At 41.8% G+C, this 10385-nt stretch overlaps 1 protein-coding gene across 3 annotated transcripts in view; it reads right to left on the reverse strand.

Moving 5' to 3' along the window:
- IST1 (IST1 factor associated with ESCRT-III) overlaps positions 1-4743 on the reverse strand; it is a 35255-nt gene extending 30512 nt beyond the window's left edge. For 2 of the 3 annotated variants that reach the window (XM_069550267.1, XM_069550268.1), the window contains exon 1: positions 3904-4743. The gene's annotated coding sequence lies outside the window, so the exon portion shown is untranslated. The remainder of the gene's footprint in view (positions 1-3903) is intronic. The other variant, XM_069550269.1, reaches the window with a different exon arrangement.
- Between the last annotated feature and the right edge of the window lie 5642 nt (positions 4744-10385).

Genomic DNA, 10385 nt, shown 5'->3' on the forward strand with positions numbered 1-10385 from the left:
TTTTTCTTTTGGCCCTGCCTTGAAGCTTGCAGTATCTTAATTCCTCAACCAGGGAGGCAACTCATGTCCCGGCAGTAAAACCACCAAGTCCTAACCCCTGAACCGCCAGGGAATTCTTCCAATTCAGGATTTGAACTTGTGTTTCCAAAGCTACCATCAACTTTGTATCCTGAATGATTCAGAATACTAATTTTAGGAATAACCTAAAAAGTTAATAAACTATTCTGGTCAAGTCACTATTTTATACATATACAAATAATTATATACAGAAAAAAACATATAAATACATGTATATGTCAACACACACATATATTATCACATACTAATATTGCCCAATACCTAATTTAAAACTGTCATTTGATTCAGAGCTTATTCTAAACTCATTTTGTACCTCAAGATTTTTACTGCCATTCATCCACTCACCAAATATTTTTGAGAGTGTCTATCAAGTAGGGCTTCCCAGGCAGTTCAATGGTAAAGAAACTGCCGGCCAGTGCAGGAGACTCAGGTTTGATCCCCGAATCCAGAAGTTCCCCTGGAGTAGTAAACGGCAACCCACTCCAGGATTCTTGCCTGGAGGAGCCTGGAAGGCTCCAGTCCATGGTGTCCCAAAGAGTCAGATACAACTGAGCATGCACACATGCACACATTCTATCAAGCACTGTGCCAAGCAAATGGAGACAAGACATTTAAGTAATACCCTAGTGTTTTAAGGAGTTCACAGTTTAATGGGGATAAGTGACACAAAAACAATTGTAAGACACATAAACACCTATAACATCAACGTTACAGGGACTTCCCTGGTGGTCCAGCAGTTAAGAATCCACCTGCAGTTGCAGGGGATACAGGTCCAGTCCCTGGTCTGGTGGGGAAGATTCCACGTGCCTTGAGGCAACTAGGCCTAAACACCACAACTACTGAGCCCATGCACTCCACAAGAGAAGCCACCACAACGAGAAGCCCATGCACTGCAACGAAGACCAAGTACAGTCAAAAATTTTTAAAAACAGGAAACTATTAATCTTATAAAAGGTTTATGAACTAGTGATTGTTAAATTACTTCTCAGTATTTTAATTACATCACCATTATGCCACACATTGGTCAGCAACCTCATGTTCTCTTCTGGGCTCTTTCAAATCCTTCATTTTACTCCAGTCCTTAAAGCTGGAACAAACTGATCTAGTCCTTTCATCACCCAGCTTCAGGAGCCTTTTAAAACTGGATAAACTCTCCATTCTGAATAAGGGAAAGTGTAAAACCATGGATTGGGCCATTCCTCATGTTGCCCTTGGAGAGAGAAGGGAGAGACTGTTGCAGCTCAGAACAGCTTCCCAAATTAGTGAAGCTGCCCAGAAACAGTAATCCTGAAAACCTTAAAGTAGCTGAAAAATTGCAAAACAGACCATTAAGTCCCAAGAAACCAACTTTAGAGTCTTGCAGCTCCAAAAGAACCAAACTGGGAAGGGAGGCAACAGTCTACGGTACCCAGAATGCCATTTTTTAGTATATAGGAAAACTGTATTTGAAATGTATTATTTATCCTGAATACTTCTTTCTTATAAGTGATATGAGCAGATTCAGGTATGATTTAGGCATTGCAGGTATGAATAAGTGACATAAAAGTACAAACAAGCTAGAAGACATTTCCACAATAATACAGCCCAATTCTTAAACCCATTTCACGTACAGAAACATCGTTTACTGTATTTTCAAATTGTACTAAAATCAGTGACCAAACTAACCAAGATTGAAAATTTAATAAAAGACCACAAAACCAGCAGTATCATGTATAACTCACAAGAAAAGTACAGACTTCAGAATTCAGAGACCATCAAGATTTTCCAGAAGGAGCTATAAATATTGAAATTCATAAGACATTATGACAGTACCTTTATCTTTTCAATAAAAGTAATATAAAAAGCAATACAAAAAATTTGTTGGGCATACATTCACAAAGAGTTTCTCTTAAGGCATATTTTTACAAAGTTGTAATCATGGACTCCAATCACTAGTGAATTCTTTTATCACTTAACATCCTATCTGCTACAGTCTTTAGTATTATACTTTAATGGCTGCCTAATACTGCACTGAGTAGCCATTTTTAATAATTTCCCAATCTTTTTTATATTTACCATATAAAATAATGAAGTTAGTATTCATGTGTATACTACTTTTTCTGTATTTTAAATTATCTCATTAGACTACACTCTCTTCTAGTTCTATTTTTAAATCAGGATAGACTTTGTGTCAATTGGGACTTAATTGTGATTTTACAGGAAAAGTGAAAAGTCGCTCAGTTGTGTCTGACTCTGCAACCCCACGGACTATACAGTCATGGAAATCTCCAGGCCAGAATACTGGAGTGGGTAGCCTTTCCCTTCTCCAGGGATCTTCCCAACCCAGTGATCGAATCCAGGTCTCCCACATCACAGGTGGATTCTTCACCAGCTGAGCCACTAGGGAAGCCCAAGAAAACTTGAGTGGGTAGCCTATCCCTTCTCCAGCACATCTTCTGACCCAGGAATCGAAGTGGGGTCTCCTGAATTGCAGGAGGATCCTTTACCAGCTGAGTTACCAGGGAAATGATTTTAAAGGAATGAAAGCTTAAATTAAGTAGATTATATAGAGCTGGGGATTCTGGGGCTCCCAATCATTGAAATTCCAGAGGCAAAGGAAGACAGGAAGAATGACAACAATCTGGACAGAACAGTAACATTACTTTAAAAATGAGAAGACTTAGGAAACTGGGTGACTTTAAAATATAATACTAACATTAAGGTTTCAAAACACTCTTTTATCGTCGAATAAAAGGATATTACTAAGTATTCCTATCCCAGAAGATGGGGTTCTGAGAAAGCTGTAAAAACAAAATTTCCGGTGGAAGTTTCTCCTAAGTACAGGAGTCAAAAAAGCTACTACTTGCGAGAGGCGGGGGTTGGTGGGCCGACGACGACACATATATTAACTATTACTTTATTAAATGAATACATAATGGGGGTGTAAACGAAACAAGATTGGCAAGAAAATAATCGTTGATGAAAATGGGTGCTTTAAATTTTCATAATAAAAAGTTTAAAAAAATCATGAATACGCTAGCATAATAGAAAAACTATGACCAGCTCTTAATTTCAGTTTTACTATTACAATGAGTGAAAGTGACTCTCTTTCCTATTACCTAATTATTAAACGGGCGCTCTTGGGTCCCGATCCTTGTAAAACTTGATGCAGGCAGAGTTTCCAGTCCTCTCACCTGCAGCACCGCGGAAAGGGAGCAATGAGAACTGAAAGAGAAGGGGCGCAAGGACAAGACCACAGGCTCCTCAAAAGACCGCTCATCACACAAGAAGGGGTCCGCGCAAGGGGTCAAAGGTCGCGTTTTGCTTCCGCTAAAGAAAAAGGCAATTTCGCCCAGAGCCCCCAGGTACTTTCCCTGGAGGCCGCGCCGCCCAGGGGAGGCTGCCCGGCTCGGACGCGGACTCCCTCGGGCACCAGGGACACAACCGAACCGAAGTCTCTCTGGGCCAGAAGAGATGGGGTGAGGGCAGCGGCCGAGAGCGCCGGCCTGGCCCTGTCCGCGCCGGGTGCCAAAGCCCAGGCCGCGGCACTTCCACCCCGGAGTAGAGACGGCTCGAAGCAGGGAGGACAAGAAAGTTTAGCGGTGTCATACATCCACGACTAGCGGTCTCCGAGCTTCTCGCGGCCCTGCCACGCCCCCGAGCCCGGCCTTCGGCGGCCTTCCGCGTCGCAGCCCCTCCGGCCCGACCTCCGGCCTGACCCAGGATCATTGTTTCTCCTCACCTGCCACCTCAGATTCGTCCAAATCCCTGGCTAGGGACTTATAAATCAGGGGCGCAGTGTGGGGAAGAAAACAAAGACGCTCGACCCTGAAAAAGCCCACTCACCTGGCCAAATCCGGACGTGAAAACGGCAGAGACGCACTTAGGAACCAAGACTCAGCATCCAAGATGGCGACTCCCTCTGCCTCAGCACAGCGAGCACGGGCGGAGGAATCCGCGGGACAGAGTTAGCCACGCCCTCTTTCCAGGGATTGGCTGCGCGCCCGCCGCTCCTGGGACTCATGCCCTGAGGGCCTCAGGGCTCCCCTGCCCAGATTCCTTCGGAGCCCGCGCAGCCGGGGACTACTTCCCGCGGCGGAGGCACGGAAGGAGGGAGCAGACTTGTCACGCCTGCAGAATCACCGGCTGGGGCGTGCCCTGGGTTTCGCAGGTTACTCCCTGGGCGCGGGGAGGCTGGCAGCTGAGGCTTGTTTTCCGAGTCCGCGCCCAGTGCCTTGTTCAAGATTTTTCCAGTCCGTGGAAAAACCGGCTTAAGCACGGCCTTCCAAACATCTGGAGTTAGTCTGCTCTTGTCCCGCGCTCGACTTCAGTCGCCACGGGGACTTTCCTCCTGCGTCTCGGTTCATTTCGTCAAATTACCTGCTAAGCAGGTTTCCACTCTTCTCTGGCAGCTGACGACTCTTTTTCCGGCTCTTCGCCCTCCTTCCTTAGTCGTCCACCCTCTCGCTTACCCACTCTGATACTCCTGACCCGCTTTTTTAAACCAAGTCTGATTGCTCTTTCAAACAGAATACCGATAGTTTTTTAAGTAAGATGTTTCCTCTCACCAGCACATTCTCTGGAAATTTACCCTATCTCTGTATTCAGAGAAAACTTTTTCTTTTAGTTATTTTTGTGCTTAACTTGAAAACTATTCTGATTGACATTAGAAGGGGTTTCCTAAGCACTTGGCTTCTAGAAGGAGGTAATCCTGCCCCCTGCTGTACTGGGTGCATCTACCAAGACCAAAATTGTGGTTTGCTAAATTGTGATGAGGTAATCTGACAAAGATGGAACCAAGAGTAACTATATGAGGTTTATATGAATTTATAAGTAATGTTTATCTCTAACTACTTCTAGTATTTCTAAATTAGAAGCAGCTTTCAGAACCTCAGTATACAGTGCGTGGTTCCTTTAAAATGTATGGATTTTTGTTGTTGGTAAATACATGCATATAAGAATTATTCTGCAGTAAAGCAAAAGCGTCTAAAAAAAAAGTGAGCAAATTGCTTGGTTCTAAACAGGCTTAGAAACACAGCAACCACATGTCACATGGACCTTGTTTAGATAGCCTGAAACCAATTTATAGTCTTTTATGGGCTTCCCTGGTGGCTCAGACGGTAAAAGAATCTGCCTGCAATGCAGGAGACATGGGTTAGATCCCTAGGTTGGGAGTTGGGAAACCCACTGCAGAAAAGCCTGGCAGGCGATAGTCCATGGACTCGCAAAGAGTCAAGACTGCCGGATTCCAGTTATTTGAGGAATTTAAAGAGGTCGGCTCAAGACAGAAGGCAGAATGGTGTGGAAAGGGAGAGTGGGGAGTTACTGTTTAATGAGTACAGAATTTCAGTTTGGAATGATGAAACCGTTCTGGTGACGGATGGTGGTGATGGTTACAGAACCGTGAATGTACTTAATGCCACTTTACTGTATAACTAAAACTTTTAAAATGGTAGCTTTTATGTGTATTTTACCACAATAAAAAATATTCATTGTAAAAATTTTCAAATGACGTCTGTGTCATGCTGCTGCTGCTGCTGCTAAGTCGCTTCCGTCGTGTCCGACTCTGTGCGACCCACCCCATAGACAGCAGCCCACCAGGCTCTTCCATCCATGGGATTTTCCAGGCAAGAGTACTGGAGTGGGTTGCCATTGCCTTCTCCGCTGTGTCATGGGAGAGAATTAAGTAATATACTAGTGCATTAAATGGAAAATGTGGCACCTGCAAGAAAACTGCCTTTACAGAAAGAGGGCTAAGAGATACAATAACCAAATGAAATGCATAAAATTCAACTGGATCCAGATTAGGAAAAAAAATACATATTTGGGAGAACAACTTGGGAAATTTGAATATGTACTAGATATTAGATATTATGGAATTATTGTTAATTTTCCTTGGTATAATCATGACACTGAGTGGAGAATGCCCTTATTCTTAGAAGATGCCTGCTGAAGTGTGTAGAACTGAAGGATCATGGTGTCGACAACTTAACTTTTATATAGTTGAGAAAACAGGAAGTGTGTGTGCACAACTAGGCTATTATATGTCTTAATGGGAATTGTTAGGTTTCCCCCAGAAACTACCAGACTAAGCTAAGATCTCAGCAATAAGTATATATATAAATATATATATGTAACATGCACGCACACACATATATATATTTGGATGTGCCACATGGCATGTGGGGACCTTAGTTCCCCAACCAGGGATGGAAACTGCACCCATAGTCTTAACCACTGGACCACCAGGGAAACCCAAGTATATTCTGATTCTGTTTTGTCAGTTTAAAAACAGAATAAAATGGACTGATTTCAATACTCTGTTTTTTAAGGACAGAAATATATTTATTGTTTTTACTAGTTTGAGAATATATATGTAAAGTAAACTGAAAGGCCTATGCACACCCTCCATGCCATTGTTAGTTTTTGGAATATATTATTTAAAAATTTTATTTATTTAAAATTTAACACAAATAGGATAACAATATACACTCTATTCAGTACACTTGGGCTTCCCTTGTGGCTCAGCTGGTAAAGAATCAGCCTGCATTGTGGGAGACCTAGATTGGATCCCTGGGTTGGGAAGATCCCCCGGAGAAAGGAAAGGCTACCCACTCCAGTATTCTGGCTTGGAGAATTCCATGGACTGTATATAGTCCATGGGGTCGCAAAGAGTCGGACACTACTGAGGAACTTTCACTTCACTTCTTCAGTAAACTTGCTTTTATTTTTAAGTTGGAAAGATCTTTATTCCTTACTGGATTGATATGCAAGCTTGTAAAGTACTTGAAATCACCTTTTTTTAAACTTTTTATGTTATATTGGAGTATAGTTGATTAGAGGGCTTCTTAGGTGCCGCAGTGGTCAAGGATGCCTGCCAGTGCAGGAGACTCGGGTTCAAATCCTGGGTCAGGAAGATTCCCCTGGAGCTGGAAATGGCAACCTGCTCCAGGATTCTTGTCTGAAAATCCAACAGACAGAGGAGCCTGGCAGGCTACAGTCCACGGGATCGCAAAGAGTTGGACATGACTGAGCAACTAAGCACACACACATAGTTGATTAACCACGTTGTATTAGCCTCAGGTGTACAGCAAAATGATTGAGCCATACATATACCTATATCTATTCTTTTTAAAATTCTTTCCCATTTAGGTTATTACACAATATTAGGTAAACCTGCTTTTTATACTTAATATATTCTGCATATCTTTTTACATCAATGCATATCAATCCATATTATCTTTAACAACGGAAGCAGGTATATCATTATTTAGCCAATCTTTTACTGATATTTAGGTAGATTCCAACATTCCAATAGGTGCCATTGTGGATATCCTTCTAAAAATATCTATGCATACTTTCAGATTATTTCTTAAGGATGCAGTCCCATAAGTGGCATTGCAAGGTTAAAGAGTATGCATGTTTGAAATTTGGATACCCATGTTATTTATGGGTTGAATTATGTCTCCCCACCAATACATGTGTTGAAGTTTTAACCCCCAGTATCTCAGAATGTGACTTGACTTGGAGATAGGGTCTTCACAGAGGTAGTCAAGTTAAAATGAGTTCATTAGGGTGGGCCCTAATCCAATATGACTTGTGACCTCTAAAGAAGGGTAAAATGTGGAGACAGATACAGGTATGGGAAGAAAACCACGTGAAGATGAAGGCAGAGACTGGCAGAAGAGTCTATGCATGGAGCAACACCCAAGACGGCCAGCAAACCACCAGAAGCTAGGAGAGAGGCCTTGAACAGTTTCTTCCTCACAGCCCTCAAAAAGGATCTAATCCTACTAACAGTCTTATCTAGACAGACAAGCCTCCAGAACTATGAGACAATAAAAGGCTGTTGTTTAAAGCACCCAGTTTGTGGTACTTTGTTATGGCAGCACATGCAGTCTAGCACAACCCAGCACCAGACTGCTCTCCAAAAAGTTTCCATGACTGTATCTACCTCGGGTCCAGCTTCTCCTACTCTCCAACTGTAAGCGTTATCAACCTTTCTCATCCTTTGGAAGCTAAGAAGTTATGTTAATTGGCACGTCTTTGAAAATGAGATTGACTGTCTTGTAAACAGCACTCATGAGAGTCTTTTTTACCATTTTCCTAAATTATTTTTAAAATATTTTTTTAAGTAATGCATAAACATGGCAAACCACACACAGCTGAAAAAGATGGATAGGAAAAATTAAGTCTCTCTGACCCTTAGTCCTTCAGTCTCTTGACTCTAGAAGTAATCATTGTTACCGGATTCTTGTGCCTTTGAGCAAGTTACTTAATCTCTCTATGCTTCAGGTTCTTCATATGTAAAATGGGAATAATATCACCTACATTAATAAAGTTGCTATGAGAATTAAAAGTGTCAGTTATAAACAGCTCTTAGAACAGTGTCTGACAATGTTAATGCTATTGAAGTCCTTCCAGTGATACTATCTGTAAGACCATATACATAAATATGACTTTTGTTTTTAAACATGTAGTAGCATACTACACATTCTACAGCTGTCCCTCGGTATCAGCAGATTGGTTCCAGGAAACTCAAGGATACCAAATCCTCAAGTCCCTTCCATAAAGTGCTGTAGAATTAATATTTTCACATACCACCTATGATCCTCCATGCACACATGCTCAATCACACCTAACTCTTTGCAAGTCCACGGATGGTAGCCTGCCAGGCTCTTCTGTCCATGGGATTCTTGAGATAGGAATACCTGAGAGGGTTGCCATTTCCTGCTCCAGGGGATCTTCTCAACCCAGGGATCAAACCCGTGTCTCTCTCACAAGGCAGGTGGATTCTTATACCATTGAGTCACCAGGGAAGCCTCACATAATCCCTCCAATCTACTCCAAATCATCTCTAGATTTACTTATAATACCCAATACAATGTAAAGTATATGTAAATAGCTGAAAACTCAATTTTGCTTTTTGATACTTTCTCCAATTTTTCTTCACAATTGTTTAAAGCCAAGGTTGATTGGCTCCATGGATGAAGAACTCTTAGGTATGGAGAGCTGACCTTATACTGTAACTTGTTTAGTACTATAGCTTGCTTTAAGATACATATCTCAGAGATTGCACCGTAGCAGCAGTTATCAATAACTCTCATTCCTTTAAAAAGCTGCATAATACTCCATTTTATGTGAACCATGTATTTTAAGCACTGCTCTATTGATAGGTGTTTACATTATTTCTGATATTTTGCCTGTATAAACAATGCTGCAATGCTTAAACATTTGCCTGTGTGGATTGTACAAATTGGGTAAATTCCCAGAAGCAGAAGAACTGGGTCAAAGTGTAGGTATATTTTTAATGCTGATAGATATTACCAAATCACCCTACAAAGAGGAAGTGTCAGTTTGCATCATCACCACCAATGTGTTGAGAGTTTCTATTTCCCCATGCCATCAGTAATAGTGTGTTCGCATAACTTTTGGAATCCTTGACATTTTTGGACCCTTGAACAAACCATAACAGTAAAGATGAGTGAAAAGTGTCATCAAGCCACTGTCTTGCTAAAAAATGATATGCTTCACTTAGAAAAATTGCTTCTAACTAAGCAATTTCTTGGATTCAGCAATCATCACCTGTGTCCTGTCCTGTCTAATTATTTAGGTCCTATAATATATCAATGTGAATTGTACTACAACCTGCCAATTATTCAAAACAGTATCTCTATCCCTGGCTGACTAGACCAGTTTTGATCAAAGCGAAACATAATCCAAAAAAAACAAAATGACTCACATTGTTTCACTTGAAAATCCTGCTTTGCTGTTAGGATAAAAATTAACACATAACATTTCTTTGGTTAACTAACCAGTAATTCTATTTTACGTATACATTATAACCAGTGGCTGTAACTAAAACTTGATATAGTACTTGAAGAGTCTTACAAGCTTGTAAGACAAAATGTCAGGCCTGTTTTTGTATAGCCCTTCCAGCTAAGAATGGTTTTTACAGTGTTGAGACTGTGGGGAAAAAAAAAACAAACAGGACTTCCCTCTCTGTCCAGTGGTTGCAAATTTGCCTGCCAGTGCAGGGGACATGGGTTCAATACTTGGTCCAGAAAGATGCCACAGGCCGCTAGGCAACTAAGCCCATGCTTCACAACTATTGTGGAGAAGGCAATGGCAACGCACTCCAGTACTCTTGCCTGGAAAATCCCATGGACGGAGGAGCCTGGTGGGCTGCAGTCCATGGGGTCGCGAAGAGTCGGACACGACTGACCGACTTCACTTTCACTTTTCAGTTTCATGCATTGGAGAAGGAAATGGCAACCCACTCCAGTGTTCTTGCCTGGAGAGTCCCAGGGGCAGGGGAGCCTGGTGGG

The sequence above is a fragment of the Ovis canadensis genome, chromosome 14 (assembly GCF_042477335.2).
Source record: "Ovis canadensis isolate MfBH-ARS-UI-01 breed Bighorn chromosome 14, ARS-UI_OviCan_v2, whole genome shotgun sequence".
Classification (NCBI taxonomy): Eukaryota; Metazoa; Chordata; class Mammalia; order Artiodactyla; family Bovidae; genus Ovis; species Ovis canadensis.